Source organism: Chiloscyllium punctatum, chromosome 30 (assembly GCF_047496795.1).
Source record: "Chiloscyllium punctatum isolate Juve2018m chromosome 30, sChiPun1.3, whole genome shotgun sequence".
NCBI classification, from domain to species: Eukaryota; Metazoa; Chordata; class Chondrichthyes; order Orectolobiformes; family Hemiscylliidae; genus Chiloscyllium; species Chiloscyllium punctatum.
Window position 1 is genome coordinate 23,912,055 of NC_092768.1, and position 20,653 is coordinate 23,932,707.

At 47.6% G+C, this 20,653-nt stretch overlaps 1 protein-coding gene across 1 annotated transcript in view; it reads left to right on the plus strand.

Annotated features, from left to right (window-relative positions):
* Window positions 1–430: 430 nt before the first annotated feature.
* The window catches only part of LOC140455286 (uncharacterized), a 207,344-nt gene continuing 187,121 nt past the window's right edge, over window positions 431–20,653 (plus strand). Inside the window, exon 1 of the mRNA XM_072550032.1 lies at window positions 431–558. The gene's annotated coding sequence lies outside the window, so the exon portion shown is untranslated. The remainder of the gene's footprint in view (window positions 559–20,653) is intronic.

Here is a 20,653-nt window from a genome sequence, read left to right on the forward strand (position 1 = left end):
TTCATCCATGGTTTCCAGTTGGGGAATGTTCGGATTGACTTCTTTGGCCCATCTTCGATACCTCCGTACCAGATACCAGCACAGGGTCTTCTGACTCCCGCTTACACTCAGCAGTGTGGGACCCAACCCTGAAAAATGGACATTTAGTAAACATCAGCTGATTAAACTTTTGAGAAGTCGCCATCCTCTGGGATGTGTCTAGCCTCTCCAAGGGTAAAAGGCAGGCTGTTTTCCCCAGTCTGAGATGGTGAGACAAGGGGTGGGGGTGTGGGGGGAAGAGATGGACCAGCATTGGACAGTGCTCAGCAAAACAGTTAAAACCAATGAATGAGGTTTGGCATTTCCTCAATGACATCACTGGCTGAAATCACATGGGTGAAGTTTCAGCAGAGAGGGAGTGTTTGTGTGTGTGTTTGTGTGTGTGAAGTCTGCAGCCTTCTTGCTGATCTCACTGTGACAGAAGGAATTTATTTGACAGTCAGGGCATCAGTCAGAGCCCTGTCCACCAGCAGCCAGCTCAGACCCAACTCAGCTCCTCAACTCTCCCCTGCCACTGAGGTAAGAGACCTAACTGTTTGACATGAATTCCAGCTAATATTAATCAAAAAGCACTTCTGTCGCTTAAAATTGTGATGTTGAAGGCAGCAATTACAGGTCTATAAAACACATTTTGAAATAATACAAATGTGGCTCTCTCTCTCACTCTCTGATATCACTGTTTCTGGTTTCCGAACCAGTTTTAATAGTTAAAGATGTGCACCTGAATTCTCCTTAAAGCAAGCTGGGAGTATTTTTCTTGGAAGGGAGGGTAATTAAGATTTTTCAAATTGTGTATCTGACCTCTACCACTAAAGTACAAGGAACAATTTCTGTGACTGCTCATTTCAGTGCGTTTATGCCAGAAATTGTGCAGGAAGGTTGGGGAATAGACTGCGAAACAGTTTTGTCAGCTGTTTCCAAGAAAGGGGATTTAACATCTGAGGATCGAAAAGTGGATTTTTTTAAAGTCAATTCCGAACAGATACTTAAGCAAAAGGAATATTTTTTCAAGGGGTAGTTTCGCGATTGTTAAGATAATTTTTCCGTGTCAGAATAAGAAAGGTAATTGTCAAAACAACCAAGAGGAGAGATGAGGATTTTTAAAATCCATGGCTGCGGAATTCATTGCCGGAGAAGATTGAGAGAAGCACGAACTTTCCAAAGTGATTGAGTTTAATATTTACAAAAGAAAATATATTTACAGAACGATAGAGGCAGAGTGCAGGTAAGTCTGGTCTTAGGACCTTTCTTGTCTTTCCAAGGTATAGGCTTGATAGGTAAACGTCTTCCATGTGTGCTGTAAGATTGAGATGACTAGGACTGAGAGGCTGATTTGCAAACGGTTAAATAATTGAAAATTTTATGGGAGCTCTTTGTGAGACCATTTTGGGACTGGGACCCAGCAACTGCATATCAGCTGTTCCAGAGCCTGGCAGTCCCTGGCTGCACTGCCATGTGCCCGGCTCAGGCTGTGGAATAAAGCCTGTGGAAGGTCTTCAGGTGTGTATCCTGTCACAGTTCCCAATCCAGGCCAGGCAGGGCGCTGCGAATCAACGTATGTGGGGCTGTGGCAGTTGGATTGTGCCTATAACATATCCTGACTATCCCCATAAAATGCGTTAGTCGGTCTCAGTTGGGTCTGATTTGTTCCCTGCCGTACTGAGTATCAGCTTCTACAGCTGTCAGTGCTTATTGTGTGCATGAATCCTCTCCTATTCCCATTATTTCTCCTGTCTGTGTGATCCAAGGATCACAGAATCATAACATTTTAAGATGTTAAAGGGATCCATTTGGTCCCTTATTCCTGAGTTAGTTTTGGGGGGAGCTGTTTCCCCCTCTGATATGCTTTATCTCAGTTAAGCATTAGAAACACTGACTGCTCACCATTGCTGTCGGCGTCAGTTACATATTGCTGCTTGTCACACAGTAACTCTGCCAATGCAGCATCAAGCTGCTGGGTTTTATAGGGTTACTTAGACCTGACCGAGCCCACATGCCTCAGTGATCACTACTTGGCTCCTGCCTGCACAGCTACAACCTGGTGTTACCTGATCACTGATTTACTGGGCTGTGGGAGTACAGGAGCTTACAGATGTTTAGCCAACTCAGACTAGCATCACCTGGCTCATCACTTCCGTTCAACTGTTGTCTACTCCCAGAGCAATAACTCCACTGCCACTGGTTATCTATTTATGGCGATTGTAATCATCTTACTACACACATCAGGGCAGGTGAGATTGAACCCGGGCCTCCTGGCTCGGGGCAGGGACACTACCACTGCTCCACTTTTATCCATCTATAAATTTCATTTTGGTCAACCCCCTGATGATTTGCCGGATTTAAAATCTGGTTTGTCACGGAGCACCTTTTTTTCCGGATTTCGAACTGGGTTGGACCAGTGGGATTGCTGTGCTCTGTGCTGTGCTGTGAGGTTTTGAGGTCGTGTTTATAAGTCGGGGCTGGTGATTTGAGAGCGCTTGGGGCTGATTAATCTGGAGCTGCACACCGCCCAGAACACGCTGCCTCAAAATGCTGCTTCCCATGAACGGTTTTAATGCGTCCATTAAAACAGCTGGAGGCACACAGTCAGTGACTGAGAGGCTGATTTCCAGCAGGGTTTTATGGAGAGACTTGGAGGCTGGGACTTTGTTAACCCCACAAGCTGCTGTAGGGCTCGGAGGAGGGGCGCGGTTTGTGAAGCCCCTGTGCACCTGGTTTGGCTGAAATGGGGTGAAGCACTGAGTAAAGGAGAACTGGGTGGAGGTTATCTTACTCTGGGATCAGAACCCTCACCCTCCCTTTACAGTGGGAGACAGGCATTGATCCACAACACAAAGCCATGTGGTTCGAGTTGAAATAGGCTTATATTTCTCTGGATCCTTTCACAAACTCACTTTTCAGCCTATTAAATTCTTCTTAAAGTGTGGTCGCTATTGTAATGTGGAAACTTGGCAATCTATATTCAAACAGTGGTAAGCTCCTGCACACAGTATTGCAACAGAGACGCGTCTAACTGATATTGGATGTGGCATCAATATTGAGGACAAACCCCTTCCCCCCCACCCTCTCATTTGAACTAAAGATTTTTGTGCTTACCTGAGAATGCAGATTGAGTGGGGGGGTGGGGGGGCGGGGTTGGGAGGGAGGGGGGGAGAGAAACACATCTCTTCTGGATAACTGGCATCATCTACAGAGCAATTCACCCTCATTACTGGAGGAGAATGGGCTGTGGTTTCTGGAGTGGGACCTGAGCCCCCTGACTCGGCCACAACTGATGCTTTCGGAAGTGGTTGACAGTCCTGGGTTTCCCCAGCACCTGACGGCCTGTAATTAATCCACCTCCCAACCCTGGAGAGTCTCAGTCATTCAGTTTATTCGCTGGATCTGTCAATCCAGGCAGTGTACCTGCACTCCACGCTGGGATCTGAGAAACTTCATTGAAATAACATCAGGAAGACATTAGTGTGGTGATTCATACTTTCAGACAGGGAAACAAGTTACAAACCGTTTTAACATCTGGGGTGTGCAGCAAAACAGGTGGCGGAAATAGGGGAGATAAGAAACTGACAAATATTGGAAACCAGAAACGAAAGTCTCAATAAGCAACCTTCCCAGTGTTAAAGCAGCTTAACAAGGCTGGACAGACCCCAGTGTAATCCCACCTGCAGCGGCTCTGTGATCAGACTGATCTCAGAGGTGTGGAGGTCATAACCCCTCGGACCCATGGCACAGAAAGGTTTACATGAACTTGGCTTATATTCCTTGGAGAGTGAGGGCTGATCTGATCAAGATATTTAAAAAGATGAGGGGCTTTCGTTCAGCAGATGAGGAGAGATTGTTTCCTCCCAGGGGAAGATCACTCATCAGGGGACCTGATCTTCTAGCTGGAGTTCACTTGCTTTGAAGGGAAATCAAATAAAAAGGTTTCACACAAAGAAAGCATCATGTAATACTGGACAGTGCACCACTGCTGCCCCATTCACCATGCACAGTTGCTGCATGGTTCTCTCCAGCTGGGAAATGCATTATTGTTGCACTGTTCATTATCCACGTAAAGTGCACTAATGCTGTGTGAATACTGTAGCTATAACATGTTCTATTACTACACCATACAGTATTGCTGTACTACCGCACCATGTACTATTGCTGCAGTAACACGGCCCCATGCATTGCTGCTGTAACATGCACGGTTGCTGCATTGTGCCCTGCAATTGTGCAATTCCCCAGGCACATTATGGCTGCATGATGCAACACAGTATGCAATGCTTCACCGTGTACCATCAACATACCATGCATTGTTGCTGTAAGCATTGCTGCCCTATGCATTGCACATTATTCCCCATTACTATAACATCCGCCATTACAACACAAAGTCCTGTTCCAACAACACAAAATATTACCCCCAAAAGCACTTACTCTTCGTGCACTATACTATTGCACTGTGCACAGTTGCTGCATAAACTGACAGGGAATAGGGAGATCCCCTCTGGCCTGCTGTGCTATTCAATCCGGTCATGGCTGACCTGAATCTCCTGGTGCCCCACTTTCATGCTCTTTCCCCAAACTCTCGATCCCCTGACTGACCAAGGAGCTATCGATCTCAGCATTAAATATACACAAGGACTCAACCCCCACAGATCCCTGTGGCAAGGAGTTCTCATAAGCCTCTGAGAGAAGAAATTCCTGATCTCAGTCTTACATTTGTGCCCCATGGCCACTTTTTGCAGTGGTCAGTCATCGTGATCATCCCTATTTCCTGCACTTTTCACAGCCAATTGTCTCTCCACCTGACTGAACTCCTTTACAGTGACAATTCCTCCATCTCTGCTCCCTCAGGGTGGTTGTAACTTTACCAACGTCATCAGCAGGTCTTTGTACAGCATTCCTTTTTCCCTAATGAGCTCTCTCTGGCTTCCTTTTTCCGCACATCCACAATATTTGCTGTGATTATACATGTGGCCACAAGTTTCATGTGTGGTGGATGCTGTGGTTCAGTGGGCTGTCGTTCAGAATCAGAAGGTCACGGGTTCTGTTTCCTTGCCAGACTAGTACATGCTAGAATTTAAATGAAAGTGAGGCCTGCAGATGCTGGTGATCAGAGTCGAGAGTGTGGTGCTGGAAAAGCGCAGCAGGTCAGGCAGCATCCGAGGAACAGGAAAATCGAGGTTTCGGGCAAAAGCCCTTCATCAGGAATCATCAGGCTTTTGCCCGAAACCTCGATTTTCCTGTTCCTCGGATGCTGCCTGACCTGCTGTACTTTTCCAGCACCATGCTGGAACTTAGTCTTGCACCCTAGTGCTGTACTCTGGGAACCCTGCACTGTCTGCCAGATGAGAAGTGAAACCACATTCTTCCCATCCTTTTATACCTATGTTAAAGATTATATTGTGAAGTACAATTGCCCGACCAATTATTATTGTAAAATCGACACTAAGACGATAATTATCTGCTGGTTAACAGATTGCTATTTGTGGGGGCTTGCTGTACACAAATCTATGTTCTCTATGTCGTATCAGTAACCACATTTCAGCCATTGACCATTTGAGGATGTCCTGACAGATTCTGTATAAACCTAAATCTGTCCCCTGACTTCCCAGTTGGAGTTGCAGGGCTTTTGTTCCCTTTAGGCCTAACCTTCCCTGATCAAACTGCTCAGAGATGTTGAACCCACGTCTCTCAGTCAGGATGCCATTGTGCCACAAGAGGGCCTCAAAGTAGCCATTACTGTCAAAGTGACAAACACCACCGTGTTGATGCAAATAGTCGAAGGTGGTTTGAATCGATCAGCCTCTGGGTTACAGACCCATCTCACTCCTGCCCATGGTCCATTAGTTTCAGCTGCTCCCCTCAACCACTTGGAATGCACTACCTCCAGAATTCAAGCCAAAAAGTTTCTAATTCTGCAAAGCCTTAGGACATAACTTAGTTGTTGCTTGTAGGAAATACCAGAACATAAATGGACTTAATCTACTACTGAATCCATTGATAGCACTTGGCACAATCAATCCTGTTTGGTATGGAGACCCTATTATTAGTGCCAGTGTGGACTGGATTGGAAGGACTGTTGTTCTGAATGTTTTATTTCACTATTTTCAAACTTATTCCTACAATCTGTAATGCTGGACTTTCTATTTCTTTTATTCATTTCATTTCTTTTTTCCTACGAATGTTTTGTGAAGACTCTGTTGCTCAGGTACCTTGTACCTAAGATGGCACCGTAAGTGGCAACTTTTTACTGCCCCCATTTCAGCACGATCTAATAAAGGTAATCCTCATTCTAATTTCAATTCCAATTCTGATTCTTCCTCCTCCCTGTAGCATTTGACTTCCAAAAAAGGTGTTTGTGTTGTCACTGCTCCATACTGTGCTAACTGTGTTCAACTGTCACAGCCATTATCAAACTAAATGTATTTACACCTATCTCCCCAGCAGACAGTGCAGAAGGGAGACTAAAGTCAAAATACTGAGACCAGGCAATACATTACACTCCCTCCCTATTTAAAACAAAAGTACTGGACATTAAAATGTACGATAGTACATGTCTATCATTCCGCAGAATATAGAATGGCTAAAGCAATTTCACCTGTTCCTGAAATCTAACTGTTTGTGGTGTGTATTTATTTTCATTGGAACCACAGCTGCAGCATGTGTGACCATTGAATATGAGGAATATACATCTATTAAAAAAAAGCTTTATTCTTTACAGCAGTATGTGAAAAATATCACTTGACAAGATGTAATGAAACATGTGACTTCTTTCCTACATACTTTTAATTCAACTGTTCTTTCTCAATGTCCGAGTCTCGTCTTCCACTTGCTTTGAACTCTCTCTGTTCTTGGCATTTCTATGACAGTGTGAAATCTGAACTTTGACTACCAGCTCAATTTAGTGATTAATTTGTCTTAATCAAAGAGTCTGACTCACTTTTCTGTACCGATGAATTCTATCATTCAATTTCTTTCATACTTTCACTTGGAATTGGAGTTTCCTGTGTCCCTTTATCAGATTTCCTCTTTCAACCAAATGATCTCGGTGACACCGATGCTGTCACTCTCCACCCTTCATTAAGCCTGTGAATGCACCGAGTCCACTCCCAAACGTTCCTAACTCACTTTGGTGGTTTTTCAGCACAACTCCAACACCAACCCCCCCCCACCCACCCCACACACCAGCACTGAACTCTCCAAATTTCTTGTGAGTTTTCCTGGAGCAGCTATTTCTGCAGAGACTGTCCTCTTCTATATGTCACAACGTTACCATTTGATGCTGGCCCACATGGCGCTATTAACGTGTGTCTGATGTAATTCTTACTCAGAAATATTTCAAACTCTTCTGACATAAACTGTGGACCGTTAACTGATACCAACACCTCCAGCAAACCACACATTCCAAACCACCTTCTCAAAACCTCAACACATTTGGCACTTAGGCTATTGGGCAGAGAATCTATCACCTGAATATTTCCATGGTTCAGGGTGAGATTCATGGTGCCTGGTCTGTCATGGCCCATTGCAATTTCTGGTGAGTAATCATTTGCACCTCACCACATTCCTCATGCCATTGGTGTCTGGCACCTATCTCACGGACGTGTGTGAGGAGTGTGAGGTGGAAATGCCAGTCACTGGCAGGACTTTGTGATGGTCATACTGCTGACACTTGATTAAAACCCCGTTCCCTTGGATACTGCCCCCTCAGACACTGCCCCCTCAGACACTGCCCCCTCAGATACTGCCCCCTCAGACACTGCCCCCTCAGATACTGCCCCCTCAGACACTGCCCCCTCAGATACTGCCCCCTCAGACAATGCCCCCTCAGATACTGCCCCCTCAGACACTGCCCCCTCAGACACTGCCCCCTCAGATACTGCCCCCTCAGACACTGCCCCCTCAGACACTGTCCCCTCAGACACTGCCCTCTCAGACACTGCCCCCTCAGATACTGCCCCCTCAGACACTGCCCCCTCAGACACTGCCCCCTCAGATACTGCCCCCTCAGACACTGCCCCCTCAGACACTGCCCCCTCAGATACTGCCCCCTCAGACACTGCCCCCTCAGACACTGCCCCCTCAGATACTGCCCCCTCAGACACTGCCCCCTCAGACACTGCCCCCTCAGACACTGCCCCCTCAGACACTGTCCCCTCAGACACTGCCCTCTCAGATACTGCCCCCTCAGACACTGCCCCCTCAGACACTGTCCCCTCAGACACTGCCCTCTCAGACACTGCCCCCTCAGATACTGCCCCCTCAGACACTGCCCCCTCAGACACTGCCCCCTCAGATACTGCCCCCTCAGACACTGCCCCCTCAGACACTGCCCCCTCAGATACTGCCCCCTCAGACACTGCCCCCTCAGACACTGCCCCCTCAGATACTGCCCCCTCAGACACTGCCCCCTCAGACACTGCCCCCTCAGACACTGCCCCCTCAGACACTGTCCCCTCAGACACTGCCCTCTCAGACACTGCCCCCTCAGATACTGCCCCCTCAGACACTGCCCCCTCAGACACTGCCCCCTCAGATACTGCCCCCTCAGACACTGCCCCCTCAGACACTGCCCCCTCAGACACTGCCCCCTCAGACACTGCCCTCTCAGACACTGCCCCCTCAGATACTGCCCCCTCAGACACTGCCCCCTCAGACACTGCCCCCTCAGATACTGCCCCCTCAGACACTGCCCCCTCAGACACTGCCCCCTCAGACACTGCCAGGCAGGAGCGAGCCTTCATCCTTGCCAGAGAGAGGTTAGCTTCACATTTCACCACAGGGACCTGGCGCCAAGCTGGGGGAGAGGCTGGGAAAGAGAGAGAGAGGGTGGGGGAGAGGCCGAACGAGAGAGGGTGGGGGAGAGGCCGAGAGAGAGAGAAGGTGGGAGGGAGGGTGGGGGAGAGGGTAGGGGAGAGGCTAAGAGAGAGAGTGTGAGAGAGAGGCCGAGAGAGGCTGGGGAAGAGGCCGAAAGAGAGAGAGGCTAGGGAAGAGGCCGAAAGAGAGAGAAGTTGGGAGGGAGGGTGGGGGAGAGGGTAGGGGAGAGGCCGAGGGAGAGAGGATGGGGGAGAGGTCGAGAGAGAGGGTGGGGGACAGGGTGAGGGAGAGGATGGGCGAGAGAGTGAGGGGGAGAGGCCGAGGGAGGGGGTGGGGGAGAGGGTGGATAAGAGGGCAAAGGAAATGGTGAGGGGAGAGGCCGAGTGAGAGGGTGGGTAAGAGGGTGGGAGAGAGGGTGAGGAGAGAGGGTGGGGGTGAGGGAGAGTGCGAGGGAGAGGGCGAGGGTGGGGGAGAGGGTGAGGGAGAGTGCGAGGGAGAGGGTGACGGGAGAGGGTGAGGGAGAGGGAGAGGGTCGGGGAGAGGGAGGACGAGGGGCCGGGGAGGGGAAGGTGGTACTGACTTACAGAGGAGGTCACACTACCTGAGCCAGCCAGCAGGGACTGAGAAAGCTGCCCAGGGTCGCTGTTGTTATCCTGGGGGGAAGCTGAGCACACAACAGCACACAGAGAAAGACAGATAGTTTCTCCACCTCATAGCGGGGGTAAGGAGCAGCATCCTCTCTGCACACACACCCCTTTCCCCAGGGCCCAGTACTCTCTCTCTCTCTCTCTCTACCTCTTTGCCAGCACACACACCTCTCCTGAGGGCCCTGGGACTGCAGCTCTCACTGTTCTGTACAGCATTTCCACTCAACAGCTCTCCCTCACCTCATCCTCTCCACCGGCTCACCCTTCCTGCTCACTCACTGGGGACACTTTACCAACTCTCCTGCTCCAGCTCTGCCATCCGATTTAATCCATCCCACATCTCATTGCAGGAAAGACTGGGTGAAGTCCTGCTCTGGAATGGGATAATCCCCAGATTAACTGAGGTAGGATCCCCCCACCCGGCTGACAACAGCCCTTCTTAAAGCCCAATCAGTACCAGCCTCCTTTGACTTTCAGTCCTTGTTAGTTATAGCAGTACAGACCGAGGTGTTTGCTGTGAACTCTGCTGACATGTGTTGTCGGTGTGACATTTACAGAACACAGTGCGTTCCAGTGAAACGTTCCAATCGGTGACCTGCTCTCCCCCTCCCCCTTCCCCCTTCCCCTGAGCTAAAATGCAGCTCCTGTCGCAGATGCTGCCAGGCCCCAGGTTGGTAAAAGCTGAGGGAATGCTGGGAAAGGAAGCAACCAGCCAGAAAATGGCAGGCCCCAGGCAGCTAAAAGCTGAGGGAATCCTGGGAAAGGAAGCGACCAGCCAGAAGATGACAGGCTCCAGGTAGCTAAAAGCTGAGGAAAAGCTGGGAAAGGAAGTGACCAGCCAGAAAATGGCAGGCCCCAAGCAGCTAAAAGCTGAGGGAATCCTGGGAAATGAAGGGACCAGCCAGAAGATGGCAGGCCCCTGGTAGCTAAAAGCTAAGGGAATTCTGGGAAAGGAAGTGACCAGCCAGAAAATGGCAGGCCCCAGCAGCTAAAAGCTGAGGAAATTTTGGGAAGTGAAGCGACCAGCCAGAAGATGGCAGGCCCCTGGTAGCTAAAAGCTGAGGGAATTCTGGGAAAGGAAGCGACCAGCCAGAAGACAGATCCCCTGTAGGTGTGGGTTATGTATGTCTGTGTACAGAAGCTGACCACTCAGACATGACCCTGCGCATCAAGGTGAAGTCCTGGTGGTGGCTGGAGTGGTCTGAAAGCAGCCAGGATGAGGCCGTGGCATTGGCAGTGCCCACTGACATCAATGAAAGGGTGGAAGGGGACAGAGTCCAAGGAGCATGCAGGGAAATGGTGGCGAAGATGGAGCTGCCACTGGGTCAAGGTCTGGAAGGCGCCGTGCATCAAGTTAAAGCTCTGGCTTTCCTGTTGGGAACTGGAACGATCCGGTTTCCCACAGAAAGACAGGAGGAATAAGAGCCACATAGAAAAGAGGCAAGGTAAGCTCCGAGTGGGATAGCATCGCACAGCAAGAAGGTAGTGACTGCTCATGGGTGCAATCTCAGAAAGCTGTTACTTAAATCTCAAAGGGGAAAGCTGGAAATCGCTTTCTCCGTGCTGAGAATCTGAGATTTGCGTTTTTGCCACTATTTGTATTCTTGCCATTTCCCACAGACTCAAATGAGTGGCAAATTCCACCAACACTTCCCCATTGGCTGGTGTTATCAAACAAACCTAAATATTCTTTCCCTTCCCCTTCAGAGAAATCAACATGTTTGCATCCTCATCGATTTCCTGTGTTTGAAAGTGGAAAACCTGGCAACTTGGGTAGATCGCCACTCATTCTGAAACATAAGTCACAGATTTTCACCAACTCACTACTTGCTTTCGGATGGCAAGCACAGTTCCCTGCTCTCTTATCAACTCTCCCGGTGTTGTCTTGGTGAAGTGCTCTTACCACCACCTGCAAGTTCCCCTCGCACCACTCACCCGTCTGACTTAGAAAGATAGCACCGTTGCTTCCCTGTCACTGGGTCAGCATTCCCTCCCTGAGGGCATTATGGGTTTACCCACAGCACAGTGACTGCAAGTTCTCGAGGGCACCTGGGGCTGGCCAATGCAGATGCTGGCTCAGCCTGCCACCCCCACATCCCACCAGTGAATAAAATATAGGCAGACCTGACTTACACACAGTCCATTCCTGTGGGTGAAATACCCTGCAGTTCCTCATCAGGACACACCTTTGATCAATTCACACCATCATTGAGCACTTTACTGAGCATCACGTTCTCATGCGTTTCTTCTCAGGTTTTTGGCAGATATTGGCCCTACTGAGGGGTGGCATGGTGGCTCAGTTGTTAGCACTGCTGCCTCACAGCACCAGGGTCCCAGTATCGATTCCAGCCTCGGGCAACTGTCTGTGTGGAGTTTGCACATTCTCCCCGTGTCTGCGTGGGTTTCCTCCGGGTGCTCTAGTTTCCTCCCACAGTCCAAAGATGTGCAAGTCAGGTGAATTGGCCATGCTAAATTGCCCATAGTGTTAGGTGCATGAGTCAGAGGGGAAATGGGTCTGGGTGGGTTACTCTTCGGAGGGTCGGTGTGGACTGGTTGGGCCGAAAGGCCTGTTTCCACACTGTAAGGAATCTAGTCTACCATTTCCATATGCAAAGTGATTCACAAGCTCACTCAGAATTAAAACTTAATCAGTCATCACAGGATCTTTGTGGAAAGAATGTCTGTCTGCACCAGTCTGATCGACTGATGAATGATATTTAATATCATACTGAAGACGATAATTATCATTTGCCTTTCCTTGCTTCAAGACCAGTTTGCACATCCTAATGATAGACATTCTCTTCCTGCTCCCCACTGGAATGTACTCAGGCCTGTATACTTATATATTCACAAGCCAATTCTGTCCCATCAGGGAGTCTTTATTCCTTTTGACATACCCACTAATGACAAGGAATACGATGTATTAAAACCTCACTTTAACGTCACCTGGAACTTTAACTGGAATACAGGCATTGGAATAAGCAGAGAGTTTCACACCAGTTCCCAGTAATATGGCTTAGGAATTTCTTCTGTTCTCCTTCCAAGTTATCAGATATTGCTGCAGCTGTATTAACGATAAAAGTGAGTTGGGAAGCTCCTAATTCCATTTCTGCTATGGGCACTGGAATTATATCCTTTTGTTTTTGGAGACTGCGTCCTGTTATTTTTGCTCACTGGCCGAGTACAATTCGGGATCTTTCTGTTCGATAGCATCGGCTTCTGTTTTACACACGTTGTCTGTGCATTTGAGGTTTAGCAGACTCCTCAACCAGCTTTCGATCCATCACAACATCAACCCCACGCAGAACTGCCACCTGGAGGGTCACTGCTTCCTCGGCCTTCTGCCTGCCTCAGGATACAACTCCCCTGAGATCTCTGAAACTGTCTCTTGCTTCCATCCCCGTGGTGGGTGCCTCATTGTTGGTTTCCTACCATTTCGACGCACTGCCTTTGCTCAAAAAGGTTGTCGTGGATGTTATTGTTCCTGAGGCCTCCTACGAGCGAGTCAGTCAGATTCATTTGAAAGTTTGTGCCCGCAGCGACGAGAGAGTTGCTCCAATTCGAGAATGTAATTTTAAACAGCCTCACTTGGCAACTGCTTCTTTTCATGAAGTGAAATTTCATTCTTAGTCATAAGATAACCTGAGTCCAGGGCCTCATTAATTTCACAATATTCCTTCATATTGATTTCTCACCAGCAACTTGGAGCTCTGGAGCATTTGGCCCCATCGAGGCGAGGAAAACATTAATTTGATTCCATTTTGTTCACCTTCATTTTTAATGACTGTTCCTCTTTGTCTGGCCTGAGTTTCATTATTTCCTCACCTATGTCTCAGTGTCATTTTCCAATGACATACCGTGCTGACTCACTGAGCATCTGAATATCAGGGCCCCACAGATTTCTCAGGACCAACTCAAGGAGCTCCAGAGACATTGCACTATGTTCTTTAATCTCACAAATGGAATGAAATAGCAAATTCTAATCCTGTCTTACCACCTTCTTTCTATTGGGTTGGCGCAATGAGGCAGGCTTGCACAGACTCAGCTAATCTGGAACTCATTGTATTTCTATCATCCCAACAAAGAGGGCAGTATAACGAAATGCTCAGACCTTTCAGTCTGAGACAAAAAACCTACTGCAGACGCTGGAATCCAGCGCCCATTTCACTGAGCGTCTCAACTGGGCCCTCAGGGGCTGACCAGACCTCCCAGTCGCCTCCCATTTTAATTCCCCTTCCCACTCCCTTTCTGACATGACCATCCTTGGCCCCCTCCATTGCCACAACAAACCACAGTGAAAATTGGAGGAACAGCACCTCACCTTGTGCTTGGGGGATTAAACATTGAGTTCTCCAATTTCAAATAACCTCCCTCCCCATCCTTCCCCTCCCTTCCACTGCTCCCTGCCGCCAACCAGATTCATTTCTCCCATTGGCCAACCAGCTCGGCCTGTCGTCACCTGTCCCCACTTCACCACCCTGCCCCATCTGCCCCTTTATCTGCAGCTCCTCCCTCACCACCCCCAGTCCCTGAAGAAGGGTTACACCCGAAACATTGACTTCTCCACCCCCTTGCTGTGTTCTCCCAGCCTCCTGCCTGTCTACCTTCCAGTCTAACAGAGATATCATACCGCGCCTGTTGTCAAAAAGCTCTGAATGCATCCGCAGCCAAGTCACTGTTGTTGTGCACGGTATTTGCAGCAGCCAACTTCCCCTGTTTTTACCCTGAGTGGCTTCTTGGCTTTTTAAAAAAAACATTTGTGCAAAGGATGTGAGTGTCGCTGGTTGGGTCGATGTTTGTGACCCGATTGTCTTCAGAAAGGTGGTTATCCACAGTCACCAGTGTGGTGTCGGGACCCCCACATTGCTGATGGGAAGGTCAATCCGGGGGGTTTGACCCAGAGAAAGTGAGGGAACGGCGATATCATTCCGAATCAGGAAGCCGAGCAGTTTCCCAAATTGCATTGTGTAGAGGTTGGGAAAGAGGATGGTGAGGATGGCCTCTGAGGTGGGACATAGAGGGTTATGGAAAGCTGAAGAGAATGGACCATTTCTCCTTTGGCATTACATCATGGAAATAGCAGAACATATCCGTGTTTATTCAAAGTCACTTCAGGTTGCTTCATTCGATGCTACCTCCTCACCACAAGGCTTTTGGCCGTTGGCTTTGAATTTGTAACAATATCATCACTGGACTAGGGAGATACATTCCCACACTTAGGAGTGATAACGCTAAACTCAGCCAAGAATGACAGCAACTTAGAAGCTCCCTCAGACTGCGGTATGATTCAACTCCCACTGGGCCTCCTACATGGATCGAAGTCACTGCTTTGGATGCTATTTGTCTCTGAAGAAGGCTAAATAAAGCAAATAGAGCTCCAACACCATCCCCAGAACCTTCTAAAATCGTCTCAAACAATAAAGCTGCCAATACACTTCGTATAATCTTAAATTATGATGAATAAATCACTTTGAAGCAAATCAGAAGGGAAAATTACGCTAGTGTCTGGCAAATGATGTGATTCATTGAAATGCAATTTTTGTATCAGGCACAAATATAACACTTGCCTCCCTCCCCCTCTGAAGCATAGTTGTGCTTTTTACAGTGCATAGCAGGTTAATGTCATCACCACAGGCTGCAGTGCCCAGTATCTGTATGAGGTTTCACACAGCATTGAGGCCTTCATTAGTATTTCAATTCTGGCCACAGCAACACAATAATGTCTTGCCTCAGGACTGCCAAAGATGTATATTGTTTCCATATGGGGGTCAATTACTGTGGAAAATATTGCTAATTGGGGCGGAGTCCTCTTTTAACCAGTAACACCCTGAGCAAGTCACATCAGCAAGTTTACAAAGCAGATGAGTTGGCAAGGTAGAGTCTTGCTCATCGAGGGAGTGTCTATTTGGAGACAGTTTGCTGCTCGTTACAGTGATGAGAAAGAGACAGCAATTCCTCCGAATCTCGAACTTGCAGCTTCCTTCAGCTAGAGCTTTTGATAATGTCCTCATTTTGATAAGATCCATGCTTGGAGTTAGGACTCACTTGGACAGGTTGAAAGGCAGGTCCATGGGAAATTATTTGTTTAGAATGAGTGGGGGAGCCAAAGGACAAAGGACACACTGTGCAATTTATGCAAAATACCTTGTTCTTGTGGCTCTATATTTAGAGCTGGGTCTGACAGACAGTCAATTCCAACGGGATGTTCAAAGTGTGTGCTTGCTCAGTGAATCCTTCTCATTAGAGTCACATGCACTTTTCATCTCTCAAAGATTACTGAGAGATATTATTGAGTTTTGTGGTGATGGTTAATTCCTTCTGAACTTTGTACCTCACTTTTGGGTTTCTGACTGTGTGCGGTTTACAACATTGGCTGATGTCCCTGTGGCTAATGGAATCTCAACTGGCGGCTTCTGTGGCTCAGTGGCTAACACTCTCATCTCTGGGTCAGCCCATTCTGGGTTTAAGTACAGAATCCAGGCTGACATTCTGAGTGCAGCAATGGGGGAGCGCTGCACTATGGAGGTCAGCACCTTCCAAGGGGATCTTAAACTCCCACTTCTGAGCTCGAGGTTCCTCGGGCACCATTTTGAACCTGCCCTGATCTCCTGGACCAATATTTAGCCCTCCATCAATTGTGCTTCAAAAAAAAACATGAGGTCACAACCTCATTGCTGTTAGCGAGAGCTTGCTGTGCACTGACTGGCTGCAGAATTTCCTCCATTACAACGATTACATTCTTAAACTAATTAATTAATTGGCTGAAAAGGTGTTTAGTGAATCCCAAAGTTCCGAAAGTTGCAAGACAGATGCACACAAGAACCTCTCTGTCATGAGGTAAATTGACTGAAGATGGCAGGACACCCTTTTCGTCCTGTTTTTGCAACCTTCACTCTTCCTTGGCAGGGTCACCTAACTGATGGTGGGCCTGCAACGAACATCATTCCTCTGAGTTCTATTCTGCAGAAATCCCAATCCAGTCCTAGAGAAAGGAATTCCACCCCCCGCCCCCGTTTTGTTTATATCTTTCATTAACCTCCTTTGCCGATTTCTGAATCCGTACTCCTATTTTCTTTTGACCTACCCATTCCATTGAGACTCTCATTACCAAAGGACGATGTGGCTTTGAATTGTTGCCCCAACCTTAATTTGACACCACTATCTGTAATAAAGCTCACTGGTCATTCCTACAGCCACCCTGCTTGTTCAGAAATGGCTCCCTGTATCGTGTTGCAGTTGCCCTCAGAATTAACAATGCACTTGTTTCTTTCTTTTTAAATATCTATGACATTTCCATTATTTATTAGAAATTAGCTCTGATTGCATCCCATCTTTAAGCCATGCCTTCCATCGCATGTTTAAGAAATGCTTTTCATCCTAGGGTTCTTGTTACAGTTAACTTAAATCTATGTCTTCATTGGTTACGGACCTACTTGACATTAGAAACAGATTCTCCACAACTGCTCTGCCTAAAGCCGGCACCGTTTGAATATCTGGGTTAAATATCCCCGTCATCTCTCCAGAGATTAATTCCTTCATCCCAGCCCATCAAATGTCCCACAGAGTTCATGGGAAATCCCAATCTGTCTCTCACAAACCGGCCTAGTACTGAGTTTAACCTTCCTTCCTCTGCCTCTAGCCTATATGCTTCTACCTTTCAGCCTCTGCTGTCCCTGGGACACATTGTCATCTTCAGACAAACTTAGGCCAAGCTGAGAATATCAAATTTGGGATGAGGTCCGTCACAGTTCTCAGTCCCCAAGGTGGACGAGGCATTCAGTGTCATCATCATAAGGCCCACACATGGATTCGGCTGCATCATTCCATGGACATCGAATATGGAAAGTTGCAGGTGAAACCAGATTGACAGCGCAGTGAATTCTGAGGAGGACTGCTAAAAAAGTGTACAAGGCCGTTAACAAGGTTCCAGACTAGGCATGTTCTGCAATCTAATGAACTGCTCCCCCTTCAGAGGCAGCTCCAGTTTATCTTGCACGCCCCAAATCCAAAGATCAACAGCACAAATGAATGGAGTTAACTTCCTCAGCACCCCACTGTTCACACTGAAGAGCTGAGCTCGATCCCAGTCCCGGTCCCTGAGGTAAAGGATAGCCCACTCATCCAGGACTTCTGGATCCATCCCAGGAGGTGGGTCTCACTGGAAAAGGGCCAGTCCTTGAAGGGATGGGCTCAGGTTAGACTGTTAAACACGCTGTGCTTTTGCCCAGGATTTTGACCCAGTAACAGTGAGCGCAGTGAGGCATTTCCACCTCAGGATGGGGCATGTGGCTTGGACAGGAGCTGCTGCCCTTGGCTTTCCCAGTGGGACATGTGGCAGGTTTGGAGAGTATCACTGAAGGAAACTCAAAGAGTTGTCGCATTATACTTTGTGGATGATGCTCAGGGCTTCCACTCAGTATCGATGATGAAGGGAGTGACTGTCAAAGGTGGAGGGTGAGGTGCTAGTCAGCTGGGGCTGCAGGGTGGGCTACTAATGGCATTGGGTTAATATCAATGAACTAGTAATCCTGAGAGTCAAGCTAATACTCCGGGGACATAGATTTGAATTTCCAGATGTTAAAAATTTTAATGCAGTTAAAAAAAAATCTGAAATTAAAAAGCTGGCTTAATTGTCAATTATTATGAAGACCAATCTGGCTCATGAATGTCATTTAAGGAAGGAAATCTGTCACCTGACCTGGTCTGGCCTACATGTGACTCCAGACCCACAGCAATGTCATTGACTCTTAATTGCCGTCAAAAATGCCCTAAAAGCAATTTGGTTGAATGGCAATGGGGGTTGGATAATAAGAGCTGGCCTAGTCGGTGATGCCCATATCCCACGAGTGAATGGTTAAAAGCAGGCTGCTTTATCCCGAATGATGCCAAACGTCTTGAGTGTTGTTGGGGCAGCACTGACCAGACACATGGGAAATATTCCACCACACTCCTGAGTCCCAATACGCTACAGTTCAGAGAAGGCAAATCTTCTGGACAAGATTTCAGGTTGGGTTTTCTTAAAAGCCATGATTAATTTACATTTATCCTCACTGGCAACCTAAATAAATTTAAGCAGGGAAGAGTCAGGATTTGCAATGATGAAGAATATTACAGAGTGGGTGGGGAGAGCCCATTTTCACACCCGGGGAATCTTGTCACTTGTTTGAACCACTGACATTCCTTCCCGTCCCTACCCAGCGCTTTGTGGGAGAGATATTCACACCTCAGGCCTTTTGCCTGTTTACATCTTCCAATTCCAGAATATATTGGCCCAGTTTGTCAGGAAGGACGGGAAAACTATTTATCATGGAAAACTTTAGTTCTGGACACACAGAGCAGTCTTTCTATTGAATGCTGAGCCACTTGGCATGGAACCCACTTGATGTGGTTTTGGATGTACAAGCCTGTAGTGACAGAGTGCTGAAGTAACTGATCAAACCACAGATACTGAAACGAAAACAGAAGATGCTGTGAAAATATACAGTGGGTTTCTTTACCCCACACTGGAAGATCAGCAAGGTCTCTCGAGGATTTCACACAACTCAGGCTGGTGGCCACAATACAATTGACAAAAATGAAATGTTAGAAAGAATTGCATTTTAAAACAGAGCATCTTTCACAATGTGGGTACCTCCAAAGCTGCTTTGGAGCCAGTGAAGGGGGGGGTGGTGGGGGGGTTCACTGTGGTGAAGGGGATTCATAGAAATCACTCACCTGGTAGATCCAAAGAAGACCTTAGCATCAAGCTGGCCTTCCTGACGATGATCATCACATCTGAAAGTAGGAATATTGGAACAGGAGGAGGCCATTCAGCCCATTGAGCTTGTACCACTATCCAGTTAGATCATTCATCTATTTCAATCCCACTTTCCCTGCATATCCCCATATCCCTTGATGCCATTAGGTTTGATACTATTCAATGATTGAACTTCTGCAGCCCTCTACCAAGGGAATCACTGTGCCCTGAGGGGAGACATTCCCCTTCAGCTCCGTATTATCCTAAGATTAAATCTCTTGGTTCTCGGGTGACCAATCAGGGCAATCGTCCTGACTATATCCACCCTGTCACACTATTAAAGAGTTCCATAAGTTTCAAGAACACTGAAGAAATACCTGCAGCTTGATCTGTGCACAGCAAGATCCCACAAATGACCAGCAGATCAGCCTTTAAGTGCTATTGATTTACCCAGAATAACGCAAAGACCTCTTGTACTCTTCCTCAAAATAACAGCCGCAGGAGAGTAATCAGGCTTCAGTTTCATTCCTGATCAGGACAGTAGCCCTCGTCCTCCCTCAGTGCTACACCTCGATCTCCCTCAGGAGCCTGGGCCCAATCTCTGGGGTGAGACTTGAACCCATAACCTTTGGGAATGTAGAGGTTGGGCAATGTTACACACTGAGCCATGGCCAGTATTGAAAGCAGTTTTATTAATAAACCTCATTGACGCAAGTTCCTGGTGTGATTGGTCAGTAATCAGACCGTTGGAAAGGCTTTAGGAAGTGAGAAGCACGCCAAAGTGGAAGAGCTGAAGAGTCAAAGGTGAATGGGAAACATGAATAAAGTTTGAGGAGAAGCTGGTTCAGGTGGACTTCCCGAATAGTCTCCGTAAGGATCCAGGTTTTCCTGGTGCTTCCTCTCTCCTGTTCTAGGTCGCTGCTGAAAGTAAATATATAACACTGTCACCTGTTTGACAGAGTGAGTCTGAGCGAACAAACAATTTCAAACCAAAAGGTGGATTTAAATGCTGCTGCAGAATCCAGATTGGAATTTTACAGAGATGTTGTGGAGTCCTTATGGAGTCCCGATCCCAGGACTATGGGATTCACTCAAATGATTTAATCTAAGAGCTTATCTTAGACATAAGTGTGACAATGGAGTGCACAAGTGAATAACGTGGTTTGAGAACAGTGACACCGTTTCCCATGAAGATATCAGCTGGAGGTTTGGGGACAATTCTAGCACCAAGCTTTGGAAAAGGTGCTGAGGCCTTCGAAAGGAAGTGGGGTTCCTCACTGGGAGGTACCCAGTGTCAGGGAAGGAGTGGCAGTCCAATTCTAAGCGAGGGTGGTGTGTGACTGAAGTGGTATCTATAGGCATCAGCATTAGATATACCTGCTGCCTTTATCCTTCGAGGTGACAGATGTCACAGGTTTGGAAGGACCCT